The sequence below is a fragment of the Macaca nemestrina genome, chromosome 3, assembly GCF_043159975.1.
Source record: "Macaca nemestrina isolate mMacNem1 chromosome 3, mMacNem.hap1, whole genome shotgun sequence".
NCBI lineage: Eukaryota > Metazoa > Chordata > Mammalia > Primates > Cercopithecidae > Macaca > Macaca nemestrina.
The window spans coordinates 26,153,856-26,163,797 of NC_092127.1; positions in this window are offsets into that span (position 1 = coordinate 26,153,856).

Below are 9,942 nucleotides of genomic sequence, written 5' to 3' on the forward strand. Positions count from 1 at the left end.
CCCATTGGTCTGTCACAAGTGTGATTGGTTGAGGGAGAGTACCAGTCTGAAGCACTTTCATTTTTCAACTGCCACACAGAAAAAGAAGAGTTGGAACTGCCAGGCAGCAACTGCCACGCAGAAAAGGGAGGGGTTGAAAGAGGAGTAGCCTTTCAACTGATACCCCGTTATGCATATCCCGTCAGCACAAATCAGTCCTAGGTTCCCTGCTTACAGACCCTATTCTCCTGCCGCACAAATACTTGTATTTAATCAACAGATGTATCAATTTTTTGAAATAGTTTAAATTGTAAACAAGAGTGTGTCCAGAAGATACCTGAATCTAGGGGCAAGATATTTTCACACGACTTTTTTAAGTGGGTGAAAGTCCATTCATGTGAATCTACACAATGAAGGTCACCTTTGAATATATACTGTGGAGGCAGCACATTCATGCATCACTTAAGGTCAGGGATACTTTCTGAGAAATGTTTCAATGGGGGTTTTGCTGTTTGTTTTTTTTGTCATGTGAATATCATAGAGCACACTTACACAAGCCTGCATGGTATAGCTTACTACACACCTAAGCTATATGGTATAGCCTATTGCTCCTAGACTACAAACCTGTGCAGCATGTTACTCTAGTGAATACTGTAGGCAATTGTAACACCATGGTAAGTACTTGTGTATCTAAACATAAGAAATGTAAAGTAAAAATAGGATATAATTTCATGGAATCACCATTGTAATGCAGTCCATGACCAAAACATTGTTACATGCACATGACTGTACTCTGTGAAAGACTCCAATTAATCTAGAATATTTACACCCTAGCTCCATACTTTAGCCACTTCCTGTGAAGCCATCTTTCACCCACCCTACTCCATTCCCTTAGTCTGGCCCTGTGGCGATCACCCTCCTAAGTTCTATGTTACTGCAAATCTTTTAAATATTAAATGTTCCTTCTGGCTATTTTAGCTGTAACTGATTGCTCTAGTGATCATAAAATTCCCACCTACTCCTATCCCATTCCTAAACTTCAAAATGCCAACAACTCAATAAGCCATATATTTGAAACTTTTATTTTTTATTTTTAGTTGGGTTTTGAAAATAAATCTTCATATTTTCCTCATTCAGATTCAACCCCTAAATAACATTGATTGTAGACATGTTAAAAATATACTGTATATGTTCAAAATACACTGTAGCAAATGCAAACATGAATTATACAGAGTAAGAATAAAGATAAAAATGATGGCTAATTTTTTGTTATTTAATATATATATGTACCACTATGATAAGCAAAATGAATCCCCCCACTTTTCCTCTCCAACTTCCCCCTTGCCCCATGCAATAACCACTGTAGATGATTTGGAGACATCTTTAGAGGTATTTTCCTGTACTTTAACAAATATACTGAGGTGTGTGTGTATGTATGTGCTGTATGTATGTGTAAGGATTAAGTATTGATTAACATTAGGTGTTGATACAATAAGTACAAATGCATAATTCTAGGGTAACCACTAAAAGAAATAGGGTACTTTGTACTGGTTACACACAAGTAGAGAAAATAAAATAAATGGAATGATTAAAATATACTCAGGTAATTCGAACTAAGAAAATAAAGGAGAAAAAATGAAATAAAAGACAGTAAGGAAAATTTTAAAAAATGGCAGTAGATTTAAATCCATAAAGTAGTAATTATGAAATAACTGCCCCAACTAAAAAAAAAATCAGATTGTATTGAAAACATCCAACTGTATGCTGTTTATAAGACACATCTAAGATACACGAAAATAGAAAAATAATTAGAAAGAGCTATGCTAGGTGAATGCTAACTGAAGGAATTCTGGTATACATATATCAATGTTATACGAAATAGACTTTAGGTCAAAAAGTAATATGGCGGATATGAAATATCACTTAATAATGATAAAAAGTTTCCATTTTAAATTCGTGTGCATCTAGTAATATAGCCCAAAAATATATAATGGAAAATCCGATGTAGTTTCAAGTTGAAAAACCAACAGCCTTGGTGGAAATCTTAGTGTGCCATTTTTCAGTAAATAATAGAACAAGCAGATAAACAATCACCAATGACTGAAAAGACTTGACCACAACAAAATTTGACCCAACAAATCTACACAGAATAGTGCTTCCAGTTCTTACAAGAATACATGTGTTCTTAAATATGTGTGGTATAGTTAACAACATTGATCATACATTGGGTCAGAAAGCAAGTCTAAACAAATCTGAAAGGATTTAAATCTATAGAATATGTTCTCTGACCACTTCATAATTAAACTAGAAACCAATAACAAGGAGACAACTAGAGAATTGTCATATATTGAGAAATTTAAAAATTGTACTTCGAAATAAGTCAGGAACTAAAAAAGAAATCATAATGGGAATTAGAAAATAGTTTGGGCTGACTAATAACAAAAGTAATAAATACCCAAACTAGTGGGATGCACCTAAAGTAATAATTAGCTCCATTCGTATAAATATTTGAGACTTCAGTATAAATATTAGAAAAGAAGAAAAGCTGAAAACCCCTGACATAGCCATCCTTATGTCAAGGGGTTAGGGGAAAAGAAAACAAAATAAGGTCAAAAAAGAAGGTAGAATAGAATAAAAAGCATAAACTATTGAAACAAGAACAAAAACCTACATAATTGAGGACCAGGAGAGCCAAAGGTGTGGTTTTTTTTTTTTAATTTTTTGAAAATTATAAAATATTTTCCTATGTTAAAATTACAAGCCTAGTTTTTTTTAGATTTGTGAAATACACCGGGTGCAGTAGCTCACGCCTGTAATCCCAGCACTTTGGGAGGCCAGGGTAGGCGGATCACTTGAGGTCAGGAGTTCAGAGTGTGAGACCAGCCTGGCCATCATGGTGAAACCCTGTCTCTACTAAAAATACAAAAATCAGATAGGCATGGTGCTGCATGCTTGTAATCCCAGCTACTTGGGAGGTTGAGGTGGGAGGATTTGCTTGAACTGGGAGGCAGAGGTTGCAGTGAGCCAAGATCCGCCACTGAACTCCAGCCTGGGTAAGAGAGTGACTCCATCTCAAAAGAAAGGAGAGAGAGAGAGAGAGAGAGAGAGAGAGAGAGAGAGAGAGAGAGGAAAGAGAAAGAGAAAGAAAGAGAGAGAGAAGGAGAGAGAGAGAAAGAGAGAGAGGGAGGGAAGGAGGGAGGGATGGAGGAAGGAAGGAAGGAAGGAAAGGAAGGAAGGAAGGAAGGAAGGAAGGAAGGAAGGAAGGAAGGAAGGAAGGAAGGAAGGAAGGAAGGAAGGAAGGAGACAGACAGAGAAGAAAAGGAAGGGAGGCAGGGCAGGCAACATTGTCTTATTCCTGACTTCAAAGAGCAAACTTTTGTTTAACAATTTTAGAAACCAGTTAGGCATTATCTAAAAGTTAAAATGTGTACATTTTCTAAGGCAACAATGTCATTCCTGGGTATATACCCTAGACTAACTCTGGCACACTTCTCTCAGGGTACATATACAAGAATAGCAGTAGTGTTATTTATAATAACAGTGTTATGTGGTAAATTTTAGATAGCAATGAAATGCCCAAAGTACAAGTACACTAAACAGATTGGATAAATTTTTATCATAATATAAAGGAAGCAGTGCACAAAAATATGCACAGTATAATCTCATTTATATAAAATTTAAAATCAGGCAAAATGGATTACATTACATTTTTTACAGATACTTTTATAGGTGGCCAGCAATATTTCTTCACCTCTGTGGTAGTTACCTTGGTGTTTGCTTTATAATTCCTCTTTTACACATTTCCATTTTGTGCACTTTTATGTCTATATGCCATACTTCACAATACAATATGTTAAATTTTTTTAACCACAAATATATTAGTTCATATTCTCTTGGAGAATATGAGTTCAATACTCCTATTGTGAAGTTGCATTTTAAATTTCATTCCTTCGTGAGTGATTTAGCTTTGTGGAATTGTTTAATAATATCTTCTGTCTTTGCTCTTCTTCAGTTTTACTTTATATTTCTAGGTATTGGTATTTTGTTACATCTTTGGTAATCTGTGGCTCTTTCAATTTGCTTTTGCAATTTATACTATCTGGGCATTGATAATACTGTCCTCCCTAACTTTTAGTGCCCCCTTTTCATTTTTATGTTTTGTATTTTCCATCTATTTATTTCTGCTGCCCTAGGGAGACTTTCTATTGATCTTCTGATTTACTATTTTATTTGATGTAATCATCTTGCTGTATATCCCACTTATTGTCATCTACATTTTAACTATCTCATTTTTAAAATAAATACTTATAATTTTTAAAAGTAATTTCTTATTTCTTTATTCTATCATCAATATCCTTCCTTACTCTTGCAGATATATATGGTACTTGCTTATTGGTCCATCTCTTTCAATAAATCTGCTTCATGTGCTATGTGTTATTCAATTTGTTTTAAGCTTCTTTTATTGTAATTATTCTCCTCAGGTACAGATATAGTTTGGCTCTGTGTCACAGGCCCAGAAGGTGAGAAGGGAAAAATGGCTTTGTGGGCCTGGCCCAGGACTCCTCTGCTCTGTGCAGCTTCAGGACATGGTGCCCTGCATCTCAGCTGCTTCAGTTGTAGCCATGGCTAAAAGGGGCCAAGGTAGAGCTTGGACCATTGCTTTAGAGGGTGCAAGCCCTTAGCTTTGGCAGCTTCCATGTGGTGTTGGGTCTGTGGGTACTCAGAAGACAAGAGTTGAGGTTTGGGAACCTCCGCCTAGATTTCAGAGGATGTGTGGAAATGCCTAGATGTCCAGGCAGAAGTCTGCTGTAGGTGTAGAACCCTCATGGAGAACCTCTGCTAGAGCAATGCAGAAGGGAAATGTGGAATTGGAACCTCCACACAGTTTCCACACTGGGGCACTACTTAGTGGAGCTGTGAGAAGAGGGTCACCATCCTCCAGATCCCAGAGAGGTAGATCCACTGACAGCTTGCACTGTGCTCCTGCTACCACTGACAGCTTGCCCTGTGCTCCTGGAAAAGCTGCAGGCACTCAACACTAGCTCGGGAAAACAGCCACAGAAGCTGTACACTGCCTTGCATCATGTTTTATATTTTGTATTTTTGTTTTGTATTTTCCATCTCTTTATTCAAAGGAGATTTTGGAGCTTTAAGATTTAATGACTGCCCAGCTGGGTATCAGAGTATCAGACTTGCAAGGGGCCTGTAGCCTCTCTGTTTTGGCCAATTTCTCCCATTTGGAATGAGAAGATTTACCCAATGCCTGTACCCCCATTTTATATTGGAAGTAACTAACTTGCTTTTGATTTTACAGGCTCATAGGCAGAAAGGACTTGCTTAGTCTCAGATGAGACTTTGGACTTGGATTTTTGAGATTATGCTGGAATAAGTTAAGTTTTCAGGGAAATGTTTGGAAAGCATAATTGGTTTTGAAATGTGAAAATAACATGAGATTTGGGAGGGGCTGGGGTGGAATGTTATCATTTGGCTCTGTGTCCTCACCCAAATCTAATCTCAAATTGTAATCCCCACATGTTGAGGGAGGGACCTGTTGGGAGGAGATTGGATCATGGGGGCAGTTTCCCCCATGTTGTTCTTGTGATAGTGAAGGAGTTCTCATGAGACATGGTTGTTTGATAAGTGTCTGGCATTTCCTGTGCTTGCGCTCTCTCTCTCTCCTGCCACCATGTAAGATGTGCCTTGCTTCCCTTCACCTTCTGCCATGATCATAAATTTCCCGAGGCTTCTTCAGCCATGCAGAACTGTGAGTCAATTAAACTTCTTTTGTTTATAAATTACCCAGTTTCAGGTAGTATCTTTATAGCAGTGTGAAAATGGACTAATACAGGTACCTAGTTTCTTTGTACCTGTAGCATCACATTAATTTACTGATGAAATCAGCTATACTGCTCTGTGTTGTGTATTAGGGAAGTGCTCAAAGACACATTCTCAACTGAACCCTTTTTTGAGAATTTGAGGAAAGCAGAAGGGTTAAGTTTCAGAGGAGAGAGCTCCAGGGAGCAGTAACCTCTGCTGACAGGAGTTGGAGGCCTGAACATTCCAGGGTACAATTCATCCTAGTCCTGTTTCTATCAGCTCCTTATTAGCCTGGCCTTGTGCTTCTCTGGTAGTGCTTCACAACACTGGGAGGCCAGCAAAGGTTCCCATTTCTCAGGTGAAGTACAAGAGACAAGAGCTAAAATTATACACAACCTCTCCAGAGCCTCCCAAGCTTCCAGGGACATCCTCCTCCCCATGCGACTGCTGTGGTCTTTGGTTGCCTCCCACCCTTCTAGTCACTAGTTCCCTTCTTCTCAGGGGTTTTTCGCAATCTTCATTTTACTTCCAACAGCCAATTTCTTCCTGTTTCTATAGTTTTCAAGGTTGATTTTGGAGATAGCTGTGCTAATTTATCATTTTTCTTATTTCTATGAGTCCTGATTATACTTATAAAATTAGACTTTTGTCATATATAAATTCGTAATTTTTCTTTAGACCTGTTTGTGACTCTTCTTTTCTTTTCTTTTTTTTTTTTATTTTGGCTGGGGAAAAATCGTAAAGTGCCTCTCAATAGGGAGCTAGTTGTTACACAAATGAGTTAAAGATGGCCCCTGGCTCTGTGTTGTTTACTTCTTCACAGCAGGCGGGGACTTGTTAACTCAAAAACCTGCTACTGCCAAACTTACATTTCTACACATCCAGTCGTTTTAAAATATAGCCCCCAAAAGCAGATTGTTAGCCATTCAGAGCCTGCCTGCTTTGCACATCCTGAGAAACTGCACCCAACATCTGCTAGCCATAGGTCCCATAGATTAGATACACGCTGGGGCCACGGCTTCTCTCAGAGTTCTTTGCCCAGGGACTCCCACCATGCTGCTGAGTGACATCACCTAGACACATAACCCCCTCTAAATGCTTCCCCTCAGACCTTCCTCTGTGTCCCTTCTGGAAAGTCGCCTTTGCACCCTATCTTTTGGAAGGTATCATGCTATCACTGAGAAAATGGCCCTGTCCTCACCCCAACTCCCACCCTCACCCCCAGTCAAATCTGTCAGTCTCTGCTCAAATAAACTGTGTGCTAGTGCCATCTGGTGGTTGTATCTTTTTCCTTGCTCAGCTATCAAATCCCCTTGGCAACATGTTTAACTCCTTACACAAGTTAAATATGTTACAAAGAATTATCTGCTGCTGTTTTAAAGAAGTAAGTTAGATTGATATGTACCTGTGTGGAAAAATGCTCTAGAATTGTTGGGTAGAAAAAAAATGAGTTATAAAACAATGTGCAAAATCCCATTTACAATAAAATGTGGAATGAAGAAATATATATGCCCATTCATGCACAGAAAACATCTGGATGGAGTTACAATATGCTGTTTGCAGTTTACGAGATTAGGATTGAGGTAGGGAGCTCGGGAAAGGACCTTTCATTGTATCCTTCTACAGTGTTTGAATTTTTCAAAACAATATATTTTTTAGCTTTTTTCCAATTAAAATGAGGAGGACTGAGAAAAGCTGAATTTAATGAGTACAGTGACAATAATGCACCAATAAAGTGGTGTATTAGAGATGTGTTGATGCAAACCAAAATATACGGGTTGATCATTGAGATCAGGCCGCAAGTGTTATTTCTCTTTTAAGAGCGATGTTAATGAAAGGAAGCTTTGAAGTAGAAAGAAGGAAATTTTGGTTATTCTTGTTAAGACCTTTTTATTAAATTTTGTTTTAGGATAGCTTGTCTTAACCACATATACACAGTAGCAGAATCAATAAAAATTGAGTTTGATAATGTTTTTGTTCTCTCATTGTCATATTTAAAAGTTATAAGTCACATATCATTATGAATACATGAATAAGTGATATATTTTCCTGAAATGTATTGAGTTTTTTAGAGTAATGAATACTTTAGGCGAATCTTCATTGTTGTAGGTTGAATTGTGCCTCCCCCACCTCTCCCACTAAATTAATATATTGAAGTCCTAACCCGCAGTACCTCAGAATATGACATTATTTGGGTCACAAAGAGCCTTACAGGGTCATTGCAGATATAATTAGTTGAAGTCATAATGCAGAAGTGTAGGCCACTAATCCAATATGACTGGTGTCCTTATGAAAAGAAATTTGGACTCACACATGTACACAGGGAGAACTCCATGTAAACGTCGCAGTTATGCCGCTACAAGCCAAGTGTTATGGATTGAATTGCATCCCCCCAAAAGATATGTTGAAGTCCTAACCACTAGTATCTTACAATGTGACTGTATCTGGAGGTCTTTACAGAGGTCTTTTTAGGGTCTTTACAGAGGTTAGCAAGGTAAAAATGAGGGTATTAGGGTGTACCCTAATCCAATATGGCTGATGTTCTTATGAAAAGGGGAAATTTAGACACAGAGATATGCATAGAGGGAAGATGATGTGAAGACATAGGGAGAAGGCAGCCATCCAAAGTCAGGAAGAGGGATCAAGAACAGATCTGTCTCTCAGCCCTCAGAAAGAACCAACCGAGTTGATACACTGAATTTTGACTTCTGGCCTCCAGATCTGTGAGACAGTAAGTTTCTGTTATTTAAGTCATCCAACTTGTGACACTTTGTTGTAGCAGACCTAGCAAACCAATACATTCATCAGAGCACATCCACTACCTTCCTCACTCCTTCTTCTCAGTCTTGTCAAGTAATTCCACTTGCTTGCATTAAATTTGATGTTCAGTACTATCATTTAAAAAATCTTATGGAACTTACAAGACAAAGAACCCCCTACTGTAGTCTTTTATTATCTGACTTGTGTGTTTTTGCAATAAAATTATCTTCCCTTTTTTTTCTCAGCTAGACCTATCTTTCCTAACACTACCAAAACAATTTTAAAAAACACTACTATGATCAAGACACTCAAATGATAAAAACATTTCCATGGTACTTCACCCTCACCCCAAAAGCAAGAGAACATAGCAAAACAACTTACTTGGCTGTGTTTCAAGGCCTTTTCAAAATTGATCTTCCTGCTTTCTCTACTGTTCTCAGGATGAATCTTTCCTTCCTTTCAGATTAGAAATTATTTTTATTCTCATAACTTTGCATTGACTTCTCATATTTAACAAAAATTGTACTCATTCTACAACTGTACTCATCTTCAGTGGAAGTATTACCTTTTCAATGACATTTTCCGGGTCACTATCTGAGAGTAAGCACTTGTTTCTCTGCCCTGGTATAACATTTAGCACCTATTGGCATCTACTGTAATCATATGTTGTACCTACCTTGTCTTCCCTATTAAAGTCCAGTATCTGAAGAGCAAGAACCATCTTCAACTCCTCCATAGAGCATTACATAAGGTTATTATCTATCAAGTATGCAATAAAGAAATGAATAAATTTTCACTATTCAGTGAAAAAATCTGCTGTGGTTCTAAAGCATGTAGAGCTTTAGAGCTCTACTTTAGAGCATTGCTTTGAAGATTGTAAATGCTATAAATAAACAATGTTATGTGGTTATTTGTCTACAAAGCACAACCAAAAGTTAAAAGTTAAAATAATAAGTGGTGGAGATTATAACTTATCCAACAGTATTGGTTCTTCCTTTTGTCTTAGTATTATAACCTCCTAAGTTTCAGCAGAGCAGTGGCCAGATTGCTTCATTTCACAAACTCCCTTTATGTTGGGTGTGGCTAGGCAAGTAAGTTCTCACCAACAGAGAATGAGAAGTGAAATTTACAATTTCTGGGTTGCTTCCTGAAAAAGAAATAGATTGTCCCCTTGTTTTATCTTTTTGTTCTATTCTGTGGTGGCCCAAGTGGTTTCTGGCTTCAGTTTTGCAGATGAGGCCAACACGTGAGTCAATGACTAGGCAGCAATGAAAACAATCTAGGACCCTGTAAAACCCACTTGAGCAGAGCTGCCTGACTTCCAAGCATACTCTGAGCGTTTATGTGAAGGAAAAATAAACTTAAACCTTGCTTGAGCTACTTCCT